The following is a 14597-nucleotide window of genomic DNA, read 5'->3' as shown; positions in this document are numbered from 1 at the left end:
TTTTAGGAGTGGCTAATCTATGTTTTGTTATACTGCTTGAACATGTCCAGCTAAAGTCATGCCCTAGCTCCCCTTATTTATATCTTTTGAATACTTCAAGTTATATACCTTTGATTCTAACTATGAGCAGAAACAAATTTGCTAGCACTTCGGCAGAACTTGAATAAAGAGAAATCATTATTGCTCCTGAAAAGCAATACGTGATGAGGCATCAAAATTATGGTTGATGCAATTTTTGGTTACTGTCTATCAATATGTAAATTTATTCTATAATAATTTTGTAAATTTAATATATCACGGTGCTACATATTAGCTCCTAAAGTAATAATTGCTTTGAAGTCAGGTATACTCTGAAAGATATGTTAGAGAAAATTTCTCTACATCATATTTATGCCTCGATTTGCTCCAGAAGTAACAATATGTTAAAAGAGGTACTAAGCTATCATTATTTGATATGATTAAGCCACTTTCAGATATATTTCATTCCTGAAGAATGAAACTTCTAATAAATATTACAAATACGGATCTATTCCCTGAAGTGAATGTGATAGTATGTAGTAAAGCTTATAAATATGGACGTGCTCTTGGTTGTGAAGAAATCACGACTCAACTCCAGAAGAGGTAGAATAATTGAGAAGAAATATTTCGAATATTCTATGCTTTACTCCCGAAGTAGTAAACTCATAAATCTTCTCCCGAAGTAGCAAAACTTTGAACTCTACTCCGAATGTTGTAACCTCCGAGCTCTACTCCCCAAGTAGTAGAATTCTGAAATTTACTCTTGAAGTAGTAAATAACTCCGAGATCTACTCCTGAAGTAGTAAGACCTTAAAATTTACTCTCGAAGTAGTAAACATTTAAAATTTAATCCCGAAGTGGTAGAACTTTAAACTTTACTCATGAAGCAGAAAGAATCGGTAAAATATTTGAGAAATATTCTGAAGCAATATCTTCTTGTGCTTGAGGAAAATAACGAGTTATTGATGAGTGTCGTATAGCAAGCACATTTGAATAATCAGGATTCATTTCCCGAAGTGAATGAAGAAATATCACAACCTATCTCCTAGAGAGATAAAATACAAGGAATATACATTTTATTGTGTGGTATGAAATTAAGGCATTGCAACACGTACCTGTCGTATGTAGAAACATCTTGAATAATTTTATTAAAGTATCATTTTAAAGAAAAAGGAAGCAGAGTAAAGTGCTTTCTACTATAACCACATTGATAAATTATGGTTAGTTGTTATTGATTTCCTTGAAGGAAATAAACATTGGTGTATCCCTTTCCTGAAGGGTGTGATTACTATGTGATTGCTGCTTTGATACAAAATATTCAGATGTTAATGGCTAGTCTTCTTGAAGGAGACATTTGAAATACTGAAGTTAGAACTTAATGTTTACTTTTCGTAATTTACAATTTATAATGTCCATTTAATTACTGTTTCTTTCATGACACCAGTAGTGTCTAACCAATTTTGTTTCCCATGATACTAGCAGTATCTACGCAATATTTGGTGATACAAAAATCAAGGACTCCAGAAGAGATAATTGTTTGTTTACGAGTATCATGACACCAACAGTGTTCAAATAATATCTGATTATGAAAAATAAATTAAAGTCTCTTGAAGAGGTTATACATGATTGCACCATTTATCCCAGATCGTAATTGTTATAAATCGTAGTAAACCTGAAGTTTACTAGCAATAAAATTGGTTATCATCACATTGGGACTACAAATGATTGAAAAATTGAATATTTTTAAGTTACTACGGGTAAGGAATATGTATATGAAACGTTACCCGAGTATGATGGATCACATGTCACAATAAACCATAAGTTTATGACATAAAATCTCATGCAATATTAAACCAGAAGTTTACTAAAATAAATAGCACTCGTCATGGTAAACTTAAGTTTTACGGATATAGATAATTTTATTAGTTGGAAATACCATTTTGGTTGTCCTGATTTAAATCTGATGTGCTAATTGAGTATTAAAAACATATTGAAGAATTAGAAGATTCTTCAAAAATTTGTTTGTGTTGCTTGTTCTCATGATAAGTTGATTACACCAGCTAATGTTGGGACTGAATCCCCAAAATTCTGAAAAATATAAAAGGTGAATGTGGGCCCTTCACCTTCAATGTGATGTCTTAAATAGATGCATCTATGAAACGGTCACATGTATGTTTATTGTCAACTGGCAGTTTGACATTTACGAAGTTGCTTGCTCAAAATGATTGAGTTGGAAGCACAATTTTCAGAATACGTAATCAAGACAACCATCTTGATAATGCTGGTTTATATCTAAGTTGGTTTGGCATTAGATGCTTCCATAATACAGCTAAACCATTGCTTATGAGAACAGAGTTTCAGATGTTGGTCTGAGATATGATATATTGCATACAACAGCATTTGTATGCTTCAGATCAATAAATTTTGATAAATTCTCCCCTCATATTTGGTTCAGGGTCAGAAACTAGATATTTCCATCTTTTAGCATTTGATGTGCGGTACATGATTAATGGATATACCATGATGCACACAGATGAATTTTTTCAAAGAAAATGGGGACATATGTCACTAAAATAAGGGGGAGAGAATAAGCAGCTAAGAAATATGTTGTGAATTATCATCAGTATGATCCTCAGATAATTCAAGTCAAATGCTGGAAGCATTTGCTGACCCAACTATTTCATATTTCATCTGCAAAATGCTCCTAATGTCCCTGAAGGACAGAGTCTACAACATGCATGGAGCATGGTAGACCAATCGGTTCTAAATATAATAATCCTTGAAAAAGGAAGGAGCAAATGATCATAATAAGGAGGCAAAATGCTCTTGAAGAGCCGACGACATAACACTTCATGAAACCTTATGCGAGGTTCAGGTACCTGAAAATGATGAAGTGATGAGATCTCAGTAAGTTATGTCGAATTGCGAACCGATACAAAATGATATCTTGTCGACGATATCTTTGATACAATATGGCGCGCAATATTGTATAAGATTGTGAGGATCTGAGTACTACGTCTCTTAAAGCATGTTGATGTAGAAATAATTACCAAGTAAAATGATGCATCTTGGTAAACGTAATGTTTATTGGACCAGCAGTCCAAACATCAGAAAATGTCACATTATTTATACTGATGGATGCTGTCACAGCCTATGTGGCTTACTTGATGAAATTTATATGAAAATTCCTGAAGGATATAAAATGCCTGAAGCATTTGGTTTAAATTCTCGGGAAATGTATTCAATCAGATTACAAAGATCATTATACGGTTTAAAACAATCAGGGCGCATGTGGTATAATCGCCTAAGTGAGTACTTGATAAATGAAGGATATATAAATGATGCCATTTGTCCATGTGTTTTTATTAAGAAAACAAAATCAGGATTCATTATACTTGCTGTTTATGTTGATGACATAAATCTCATTGGAACTCCAGAAGAGCTCCAAGAGGTGATTGAATATTTGAAGGAAGAATTTGAGATGAAAGATCTCGGAAAGACAAAACTCTGTCTTGGTCTGAAAATTGAACATTTCGCAAAAGGGATCTTTATCCATCAATCTGCCTATACTGAGAAAGTTTTAAAACGATTTTACATGGACAATGTGCATCCTTTAAGTACTCCAATGGTTGTTCGCTCACTTGAAGTGAGTAAAGATCCGTTCCAACCTCAAGGAGAAAATGAAGAGCTTCTTGGTCCTGAAGTACCATATCCTAGTGCAATTGGTGCACTTATGTATCTTGCTAACGCTACAAGACCTGACATAGCGTTCTCTGTTAATTTGCTAGCAAGATATAGCTCTTCTCCTACACGAAGACATTGGAACGGAGTTAAGCATATATTGCGATATCTGAAGGGAACTAGCGATATGGGTCTCTTTTATACTAACAAAGGCTATCTGTTTACATGCGGAGGTACTGCTATATCATGGCGATCCACAAAGCAGTCCATTGTTGCTACTTCTTCGAATCATGCTGAGATAATAGTTATTCATGAAGCAAGTAGAGAATGTGTGTGGTTGAGATCAGTGATACATTTCATCAGAGAAAGATGTGGCTTGAAGTGTGATACAAAAATACCCACAGTATTATATGAAGATAATGTTGCTTGCATAGCTCAATTAAAAGGAGGATTTATAAAAGGTGATAGAACGAAGCACATTTCACCAAAGTTATTTTTCACTCATGATCTCCAGAAGAATGGTGATCTTGATGTGCAACAAATTCGTTCAAGTGACAATCCTGCAGATTTGTTCACCAAATCTTTGCCAACTTCAACTCTTGAGAAAATGATATTCAAGATTGGAATGCGAAGACTCCGACATCTGAATATTGGTCTTCGTCAGGGGGAGTGAAATACGTGTTGTACTCTTTTTTCCTTAACCAAGTTTTGTCCCGTTGGGTTTTCTTGGTAAGGTTTTTAATGAGGCAACTCTCAAAGCGTATTACTAGATATGTGTACTCTCTTTCCTTCATTGAGGATTTTTTCCACAGGGTTTTTCCCAATAAGGTTTTTAACGATGCACATCATCTATGGACATCCAAGGGGGAGTGTTATGAAATATATTATGGATGTCCAATACACAAATATAATGCTTCTCCTCCACCATCTTAATGATTCCTCCATTTTCCTCCACCATCTTAATGGTTCCTCCATTTTCTCATATATTGAATGCATATGTAATACTATAAATAGAGGCATAAGTTTTCATATGAAATACACTTGTAACACATTTTGGAAGAATAGTAAAAATCTCTCCTCTTTTGTCATTCTATTTCTATGGTTTTCATCCTTTAATATTGTGACTCTTTTATCTTCATTTTATAACATTTCATAGTTTATAAAGGAAATACTATATTCTTACTTATCCAAAAAAAAAAAAAAAAGAATAAGTGCAATTGTTCTTTCCCTTTGTATGCATTCTTATGTTTGTACGTTTTCAATGATTAATCATTGTTTCATATTTTACTTAAAGAGCTTCGTAAATGAAATTGACATAAACATTATATGTCGCCATCACCCTCCAACTACTCCCTTCACTCATTTTGGCACTAGAAACAAAAAGGGCTTTCACTACTTTGAGAAAATCAACAAATAGGAATTTAGTCACCTTGCCTCCATCAATACAATGTTGGGATATCTTACTGTTTTTCATTGTTATATAATGCCATAAACATTTAATATTATAAAGAAAAGCCTAAGGGGTACAGAAAAGGACATAAAATTCCCTTGGACTATCGAAAAGGTAAATATACCCTTCATCCACCTATTTTGCAAAGATATTTAGAGCCCTTGTGCTCCCTCTTCAAAGATGTAATATTCCTAACAGATTCTGACTGGGTCCTCTAATGCCAAAACTATTCTTTTAATAGAAATGTACTACTCCCCATGCTTGAGGTACCACTACGCACTGCTTCAACTTCAAATTGCAACGGTTTATGCATACCTCGACTAGTTCTAGGGGTACCGTTATCTCCTACCAACACAGTATCCGGTAACTCTTTCCGTCAAGGCTTGGACAGAAATTACCTCGTGTCTTTGCCTCTGCTATGATTTGAACCTGAGACCTCATGATTTTCAATCGACCTAGTGTATACTATATGTTTGTTTTTATGTTATAACTGTGGTGTTTGTGGCCTGTTTGTGGCCTGTTTGTGCGCACCTCGACTAGTGTCACGAGTACCTGCTCCCTTCCGCTAGCGCAAATACTGTTAACTCTATCTATTAAGACTTAGATAGATGAAAAGAAATCACCTTAGCATTTTTTCTTTCGTTGAAATTTGACCTAAGTCCTCATAATTTTTAACCGACCTAGTGTATACTATGTGTTTGTTTTTGGTGCTAGTACATAGGGAACGTTAGAAGCTTTGGATACTTGTATTTCTTTTGATCTTCTTAAAGAATTTGAACTGTTCTGTTTATAGCAAGTGTGTGATTTAAAGTTTCTTTGTTATTCCGTCTATATCAAACTCCGTGTAAATTTAGATTGTATAGCAGCAAAAATGTTGTATTGAGCTGAATTGGAGATTATCAATAGAGAAATAAAGAGGATTGTGATGTAAGTGAAGAAGCCGCATTTAACAAGGTGTTTTTATTTTTAATACTCGGATCTCGCTGTTCCAATTTATGTGGCAAGGTTTGAACGGACACAGGGTTTAAGAAAGAAATGAATACTTTTGAAACGTGATTTCATAAATATGTCATTCTATATGGGTTGCTATTACACACTTTAACTTGTGGTCTTAAAAATTTCATAACATTTGTTTGGCTAAATGCTTCTCATTAAGCGTAAATCGGAAAGTTCAAGCTGAATTGTTTTCAAATTTAGAAAGTTATCGTTTTTATAACTGAATAATTAAAAGGAAATGTAGTCACCTAAATTGCAACGGAAAAGTACTAAGTATTAGCTTTGCCAGAGGGCATATTTAGGAAAAATCTTTAGAAAAGTATTACAGGTTAAAAAGGAACTGTTGTCATATCCAATCTGGTAGAGAACATTTTATCCCCCAAAGTAGAACTTTCCGAGCCGAATCAAAATTAATCGCGGCTCAAAATGAATGCGAAACATGAGCTGGAAAATAAAAGAAAAAAAGAAAAAAAGTATAATAGTTTAGCTAAATTTAACCCCTTTTTTGTGCTTCATAATTCTGTTGTTAGCCTTGAAGTAATTTCATCTTACCCGATTATCCCAACAACCATTTTTCTTGATTATACCTTACTGAAAATGACTAAAATGAAAGTGAAATTTTGGCAGTTCTCGCTTCACAGACTATTTCAAAATGACACAAACTTCTAACGCACTCATGTTTTTGTACTATTTACTGTGATCAATAATTTCTTTCATAGTTTATAGAGGAAATAGTATTTTCTTACTTATCCAAAAAAGGAAAAGAAAAGAATAAGTGCAATTGTTCTTTCCCTTTGTATGCATTCTTATGTTTGTACGTTTACAATGATCAATCATTGTTTCATATTTTAGTAAAAGAACTTTGGAAATGAAATTGACATAAACATTCTATGTCGCCATCACCCTCCAACAACTCCCTTCACTCATTTTGGCACTAGAAACTAACTAAGTGGAGATATACACTAAGATAAACAAAAAGGGCTTTCACTACTTCGAGAAAATCAACAAATAGGAATTTAGTCGCCTTGCCTCCATCAATCCAATGTTGGGATATCTTACTGTTTTTCGTTATTATATAATGTCATAAAATTTTAGTTATTATAAAGAAAAGCCTAAGGGGTACGGAAAATGACATAAAATTCCCTTGGACTATTGAAAAGGTAAATATACTCTTCATTCACCTATTTTGCAAAATAGCCATCTGGTTACCTTTTTAGCTCATTTATACTCTTATGATTAATGGTCAACACTGAATTAAAAAAAAAATCTATTTAAATTCTATTATTACTGGATCAATTTTAAATTTTGATACCAATTAAATAAATCCACCCACCCGATTTTTGACTTATCGGCCCAAACACTAACCAGCTTGCAAAACATAAAATCTCGCTGGAAAAATTATTTTCAGCCATTTTTGATGTACTTCCTCTTCTTCATTATCGTTCATCAATACTAAGAAAGTAGGACATTGGAGAGAACGAGAGGAAAAACTTTATGTTGGGGAAAACACAAATATGATTGGCATATGAGGGTGATATTGTATACCGAGTGAGACGTTCAAAATTCGAACTGTGTCATATAAATTGAGAATGGGGAAGCAACAACTAACTCATGAAATTGGTTGTGATAAGTTCAATCATGGGACTGTAAATATTTGGCCCTTTTCCGAAGTTATTATAAAAAAAGGTAGGGTAAATGATAAAATAAAATTATTAAATAAAAAGCAAAAGAAAAGTGAGAAGAAAAAAAGATAATGATGTGATCACACCAAATTAATTGTTATATAATTAGATGAGACTTTCGTTGTTACATAATAATAAATTTAACAATACGATATATAATAAAATTTAGACAACAATCAAAAGAAAAGTTGTGTTTAAAAATAACATACAACCGGAAAGAACAGGTAACAATCACCAAACAAGTAGTAGTGTCTTGTCTCATTGAAAAAGAAAGAATTTTTATTTAATAACCTCATTCCATGTTGGCAATTTTATCAAGTAGGAGTAATATTGAGTGACCGTCAATTCTACGGCTTCCTTTTTAGGCCAAATACATATTTCTATTACTAGCAAACTATGCCCGTGCGATTCTTCTTAATGAGTCTTCATATTTTTTTTTCTTTTCCTCTTATTTTTTCCCTTAATTTTTTAATTGTTGTTAAAATTTGTCTTATTTTGGTTATGTTCGCCTTTTTTTATATTTAGTAAGTTGACAATTCAAATATCCTACATGTCAAGTTTATAATCACTGTTGACACCCAATTTCGTCCCTCCTTTATTCCTATTTATTTCTTTGGGCTTCTAAATTTATTGACGAGCTAAATATTTTATTTTCACTATTATTTTTTTATTGCTACTACTATTAATATCGTTACTTTCATTTTCACTATTTTACTATCAACATTACTAGCATTACTTTATCACAAATTTCAAAAGGTTCGTCATCATTTCCATTTTTTTTTGGATTTTTATACTCGTTAAATTAATTATACTTTATTAAGTCATTTACTTTCTACATATTAATTACTAATTGTCTTCATATATATATATATATATATATATATATATATATATATATATATATATATATATATATTGTACTAGTTATCAAATTAGAAGCTCAAAAATAATTAAAGTAAAGGAGGAAGGATCCACATTTTCAGCCAATTAAGGGCCCAAACGATCAAGCCCATTTATCCTTTAAACGAGCAGCCCACTATCTTCCCACCCGATCCAGCCCACTACCCGCCTAAAAACTACCCGACCCGGCCCAACGCACAATACATTTCAACCTCTGTCCCTAAACCTAATCTTTCCAACAAGCGTCGCACCTTCTCTCCTCCCTCTTCGCTGCTCTCTCTCTCTACCTTCTCTCATCCCCATTTTAGCAAAACCCTAATCACCTTTAGACAAAAACAGTTCTGTCTTTCCATTTCCACGCAAAATTTGTCCTCGCGCCTTTGTTCTGTCGTTGAAATGGCAGAGGATTCCATTTTTTCATTTCAAACACAACAAATCCTCAAAGACCAGAGGAATTCGGTCCACTTCGGGCAAAAAGTCTGAAGCAAATCACGTGAAATGGACTCCAACGTTCGGATTAGCAAAAAAACTTTTGACTCAATTTCGAATTTTGGTTTCAAAATCCCGCTCGTTAGAACTGTCACGCCCCGAACCATGGCCTGGGCGTAACACGGCACTCGGGCCTTACTTGCATGTGTCCGAGCGAACCTCATGGCTTACTTGTCAACATGGGCATCAAAACAATATAATCTATATGATGCAATTTAAATAAATCATGAAAATGTAATTTGCGGAATAAAGTCTTGAAATTATCTCATAGTATGAAATATCATGGAAACACAATAGTTTGCAAACATAAAAGCATAACTGACTCTGTGAACTAACATATGTCTATGAAACCTCTAAAACATGTCTGAATACTAACTACCAGGACATGGCCCTGGACTACCATAAACTAAATACTAATGCAGACTGCATGTTGAACCCCGAGAGAAGTGGGGCTCACCAATAAGCTGATATCTGAAGTGATCCTACTGCGCAGATGTATGCTCCTGAAAACCGGTATCTGCACCGTGAAGTGCAGGCCCCGGGCAAAAGGGACGTTAGTACATGGTGAATAGTACTAGTATGTAAAACCTGCTGAAATGAAGAACATGGCACAACATAGATATAGGATATGAACTGAAACTGAATGTAACTTGAACATGAACATGAAACGTGAGTAAAGTCTTAAAACAGTAATCAATAGAAATACTTGTATGTAAAACTACTTTGTATCGTAGGGAATGCTATAGTATAACCGACAACATGGTCTGGTACTTGCGTCCTACTAGCAGAACACTCACAACCTTGCCAGGGATATGAGATTTAAGTAATAATAAGCATGTAAGGATCCAAACTGCATAATGAAGGTGTTGCCTCCTTGCTGACAACCCTTATCCTACGGTGGCTACGTAGTTTCAGGCTATCTGAGCCTTCTCGGTTAACTAAGCAATTCCCAAAACATGAACATTATATAGTTGGCTAAGAAGCCCATGATTTTCGTGAAATAACTTGTAATCATGATTTCACGAAATAACTTGTAAACGTGGTTTCATGAAATATCTTGTAATATGGTTTCATGAGATAACTTGTCATAGTCTTGCAAACATGTTCTTGATTCATGAGTAATAACAATAGTTCATAATTATATATATAATTGACTTGAAAACATGCTTGTAACTTGCTACATAAAATCATAAAGTTTCATATAAACATAATGAGAATACATGAGGAAGAATTCATAATTCATGGATTAAGCTAGGGTTCCTAATAACCGTAATGGAAGATTAGGAATACAATAACGAATATAGATACAAAATTCATGTACATAAATACATAAATACGGGCTACCAATATGTTGGGTTTAAGGCCCTAGGGTTTGAACTTCATGGATATCAAGAAACGGAGCATGGGGAAGAACGTAGAGATTCCCTCATGTGGATGGAAGTTCTACATACCTTAATTGCTCCAAAACTTGAATTAAAGACTTGAGCTTTGAAGAAGATTTCCAAAATCTTGAATTCTTGAACCTTGAGATGGGTTTTCTTGAAAACCCTAGTTTTAGAATGATAATTTCTTGTTTAGATTACAAGGATAGGTGTTAGAATTGAGTTGGAATAATTTGAGTAGGCTTACCTTGGTGTTCTTGATGATGGAAGAGGGTAGGAAGTCGTTCTAGGGCTTGAAGGAATGAAAAATAATGAGTTGAACTGATATGGACGAATATATAGTGTTCTGGAACTTTGCACTTTACGTCCAGCAAAATACTGGCCGTATTTTAGTTTACGGGTCGTAAACTGCAATACGGACTGTATTCTGCCATATGGACTGCACTGCATCTCTTCAGTAAAATGGCCATAACTCTTTGCACAGATGTCCGTTTGACCCCCGTAAGATACCGTTGGAAAGGTATTTCAATGCTATACAACTTTCATCAAGGAAGTTTTCCCAAATTCCAAACACGTTTTGAATTACGGGCTGTAAAGTGAAATACGGTCCGTATTTAACCATATGACCTCAAAATGTCAAATTCCAGAATGTTCAGAAATTCTTGATTTCAGTTTATGGGCACTGTTCATGGTCGTAAATTGAAATACGACCACTGTTCATGGGCGTAAACCACCATATCACAACTGAATGGAAAAATTTCAATTCCCACATTATTTATCTGATGTTCTAAGTCTAGGATCGTGGTCAAAACCTTCGTTAAAGGTACGGGGTGTTACAAGAACCCTAACCCGAGCATGCGTTTCATATAAATACACCTCTTACGGGTTTATTTTAGGGGGGAGGATTACTCACATTTGAAAATTATTTTGAGATAAACGGATTTTCTTTTTTTTAACAAGAGTCTATTGTTTCGGCTGATATCGAAATTTTCGATTCGAACGATTTTTCGAGTTTGAGTTCGTCGTGTTCGAACGTGGATCCGAGACTCATACCCCTGTTCACTGCACCCAACAAAGAGCTCCCCTGGGACTCGATGGTATCTTAGGACCCGACGAGGCCATTACGTCAGGCCAATTATCTGCATATTCCTCATTCTTTCTCACCTTCGTCCTGTTCAAACAATGGGACACCAAAGAGATTTGTTGCTCGTGTTGAACCCAAACATACCCCCTTGATTGTTGAATTTGTTTTGCTTGTTTGCTTACTTATATCGGTGACCGACTGTTATTTATATTATATACTTGCTGTTAGAAGTGTTAGATTTATTATATGACGCCTCATCCGTAGTTAGCCATTTAGATTCTCCGTTTTATGACATCTATTTTAGGACCCATAGCTCAATAATCCCTCACTTCTTATTAGTTTTCCTTAGGATAATGTATTGCATCAGTTAATTAAGTATACTTTTGTATTGACCGTCGATTGGTTTTCCCAGCCAGAAAATGATTTAAAATACCAAAGACTCATAGGATTTCATCATTGCTTACGTTAACCGAAGTTTATGTATGAAAACTCTTCTTGCTATTGATCGTTGATTAGTTTTCCCACCCAGAAAATGATTTTAAAATGTATGTATTCTTATAACTCGTGCGACATTATTTTGGTTTCAAGCTTAGAGTTGTTAACATTTTCTTTCAAAGGATTAACTGTTTCTTCACACAAAAATGTATTTGGACTCTTTGATTCACTTAAATCTGAAGCTCTTTCACATTTCAATCCGGCATTAGAAGCCATTTTGTCAAAGTACCAATTACTTTAATTAATTTAAACAGTACAAATTAACACTTCTCTTCCAGCTTATTTTAGTCAATCACTTTCTTTCGATACTTGGCTTTAAACACACTTTTTTTAGATTTTTTTTTTATATACTTAGCCTGATTAACACAAGTCTGGTCGGTTAACCATTGTTAATGAATCTTAAAGGATGCCTAACACCTTCCCTTTAGACTAGTTGAACCCTTACCTAGAATCTTAAGTTTCGTAGACAGTAAAACAGAGTTAACTTTAAAAATAACTTTAATGAACTTTAGGTGTCCTAATTTACCATAAATAATTAGGTGGCGACTCCCTAACTTTAATTAACCCCGGAATTACCAGAATGTTATAAAATATTTTGACTTCGGTTAAAATAGGGTATAACAATCACAAGATTCAAACGATACTTTATTATATTATACACATTTTTAATTTAGAACCGCAAACTCTAATTTAAACAGGAAAAATTAAAACAAAAAGTTAAATTCAGAGTACCAACTGTATGAACCACCAAGCAGCCCTCCTTAGTGAGTCTCCATATTATGTCAAGTTTATAATCACAAGATTCAAAGGATATTTTATTAGATTATACACATTTTTAATTTAGAACCAGAAGATTCAAAAGTCTATCTTTATTTCTTAAATTTTGTACCTAGTTAAACTTAGAAACTTAAATTGAGACCGAGGGAGTATATGCCAAATGAGAGGACGATTGAGACACTGCGTTAGATCTAATTAACAAAGAAATTTGTAGAATAAACTCACCAAAATTAATAGCAAAACTCTAATTTAAACAGGAAATATTAAAACAAAATTTCAAATTCAGAGTACCAACTATATGAACCACTAAGCAAAATTTTATTTCTTTTCCCCTTAATTTCTCAATTGTTGTTAAAATTTATCTTAATTTTGGTTATATTCGCCTCTTTTTTATATTTAGTAAGTTGACAATTCAAATATCCTATATGTTAAGTTTATAATCACAAGATTCAAATGATATTTTATTATATTATATACATTTTTAATTTAGAACAACAAGATTCAAAAGGCTATATTTATTTTTTAAACTCTGTGTCTAGTCAAACTTAGACACTTAAATTGAGACAGAGAGACTATATGTCAAATGAAGGAAAAAGGACAATTGAGACACTGCGGACATGTGGGGACATAAAAAGTAAACACACAAGAGGTAGAATTAATGTTAAACTTCTAAAATGTACACTTGTTAGTCCCTGCTTAGAGTACAATTTAATGTGCTTTCTTATAATAGAGTTATAAAATGAAGTGCATAAGTAAAGAAATATGATAACATAAAAGTAGAATACACGTGTACAGAGAATAGGTGGCAAACCAAGTAGTAGTACTTAAAGTGGACCTACAACTGGAAAAAAGGGAAAGAACCCAAAATGTACACATGTTAGTCCCTGCTTAGAGTACAAGTTCATGTGCTTTCTATAACAGAGTAATAAAATGAAGAGTATAAGTAAAGAAATATGATAACGTAAAAGTAGAATACACATGTACAGAGAATAGGTGGCTGTTAAATAAAGTGGACCCAAAACTGAAAAAAAGGAAAGAAACCAAGTACAATTGAAATTAGTGTACAACTCAGATAGCTTTTTGTACAATTTGTTGTTGCTGTAAAAGTCAAAAGTTCTCCAAGAACGTGAAAAGTCAAAATTGAAAAAGTAAAAGTGCACAGAGGAAATAAATGTGTCGGAGAATTATAATTGAAGTGCATACATGTATACATGAGAAAAGAATATTACTTGCTCACTTTCCCTTTTGCACGCCCCTTAAGAAATCATAACTAAAAGATGTATTTTACTATCTTACCTCTATCTTTTTCCAATAAATACATTCTAATCAAAATTGACTATTTTCAAGAATATTTAATACTAAGGGTAAGATGGGAAAGAATTAATTAATTTTATCTTAGTTTTGTAAATGAACAAGTAATTTGGACATATATTTTTAGTAATGTGGCCAAGTAATATGGGACGCAGGGAGTACGTACAACTCAGACAGCTTTTTGTACAATTTGTTGTTGCTGTGTTCGTCCCTCTTGGATACTTATATATATTGAAATTTTTAGTAATGTGGCCAAGTAATATGGGTCGGATGGAGTACTTCATTTATTAATTCTTAAAGAAAGTGAAAGTGAAAAGTAAACAAGTAAAAGT

Source organism: Lycium barbarum, chromosome 6 (assembly GCF_019175385.1).
Source record: "Lycium barbarum isolate Lr01 chromosome 6, ASM1917538v2, whole genome shotgun sequence".
Lineage (NCBI taxonomy): Eukaryota > Viridiplantae > Streptophyta > Magnoliopsida > Solanales > Solanaceae > Lycium > Lycium barbarum.
Note: the sequence above shows the minus strand (reverse complement) of the source record.